We start from the raw sequence: 1,461 nt of genomic DNA, 5'->3' as shown, positions 1-1,461 counted from the left end.
GGGCGGGGCCTGGTCAGCCAGGAGAAGGGCGGGCCGTGAGGAGCGCGTTGGGATGGAGAGCTGAGCAGGAGGGCGCTCTGGGTGGACAGCACTTTGTCTTCTGAGGAAAGCAGCTGCGCTACCACCGTCAGGGGCAGGGTGCCTGCTGGGCTGCTGGCCATCAGTAGAGGTGGGATGAGGGGCTAGAGAGAGTGCCCTGCTCTTACTTAGGATAGTCAGGTTTGGGGTAGGTTACAAAACCCCCAGGTGAGGAGTGGCTCCCATGTGGGGTGTGTTGCCGTTGGGTGCAATTTAGGGGCTCAAGTGCATCGGATCCCATGGACAACTGAACGGAGCTTTTCCCTGTTGAGTCCTCCTCGCCATTGCTGCTTGTCTCCTTGTTTAATCGGTTCTTTTATACCTTAAATACGAGCCCTGGTGGCCCCGTGCTAAGCTGTTAACAAAAGGTCCCAGGTTCAAACCCAGGAGCCTCTCCTCAGGATAAAGATGTGGTCATTTGCCTTTGTAATGGTTACAGCATGCCACCCTCTGGGATCACTTCTACTCTGACCTGTGTTACTGTGAGTCGGAACTGATTCAATGTCAATGGGTAAGGACGTTTTTAATCTTAAAAGAGATGGATGTAAGACACACCCTACATAAATGTGGTGAGAGGTTGGAGATGGAGGCGCAGGAGATGAGGCTTCTTCAGGAATAAAAAGTACAGTGAGGCTTTATTAAGGCGAGGGAAACTCCTGGACCAGTCCCGCGACCTAAGAGTTAGGTCTGTCAGTGAGGTGGTGGGAGTTAATATGGGTCCGAGCTAAGGAAATATATGTTAACAGAAGGGAGAATCTCATTACTTTATTGCTTGCAGCTGCAGGTCCTTGTCAGGATGGGATCCCTGGGAGGTTATCTTGTTTGTAGACCTGCTCTGTGAAGTGCTGGGGGGAGGAGCTATGCAGATCGACCTGCGCAGGTAAACAGCTTCCTGGGGTGCTGAGGCAGGAGTTGCATAGATCAATAGGTCATCTATCTTTCCAAGAGGGGACTGTGAAGTTTTATTTTCCCGAGGAGCCAGAAGAGGGGGTGGGGGCTGCCTGGTCCGGACCCGGCCCAAACATGTGGTATAATTTACAAATAGAATTATAACCACAGGTTTACAAGTTAAGGTTTACAATGCATAGTTTGGGGCGGAGGCGCGGGCGGGGTAGACGGTGGGACCACACACAAGCCATCCCCCTTACCCTTGGGACTACAGTATTTTCTTCTGGAATTGGGTGTGGATAGAGTGGCCACCAGGCGGCAGCATCTGACCACTTGAGTCCTGTCTCCGCCTTGGGAGGGTTTTGAGGTTGGTTCGCGGTGCTGTGGGTTAGCCAAGTGTTGGAGTGCCAACCACACAGTTGCGGGAGCCCGCTAGCAAAGCAACGGGGACTCGATTGAGGGGGTGAGGACTTAGAAAAGACAGACACAGGGGGG

Source organism: Echinops telfairi, unplaced genomic scaffold (assembly GCF_000313985.2).
Source record: "Echinops telfairi isolate 266 unplaced genomic scaffold, ASM31398v2 ScPeMD7_7458;HRSCAF=8496, whole genome shotgun sequence".
NCBI lineage: Eukaryota > Metazoa > Chordata > Mammalia > Afrosoricida > Tenrecidae > Echinops > Echinops telfairi.
The sequence above is the reverse complement of the archived record's forward strand: the minus strand, read 5'-3'. Positions refer to the sequence as shown.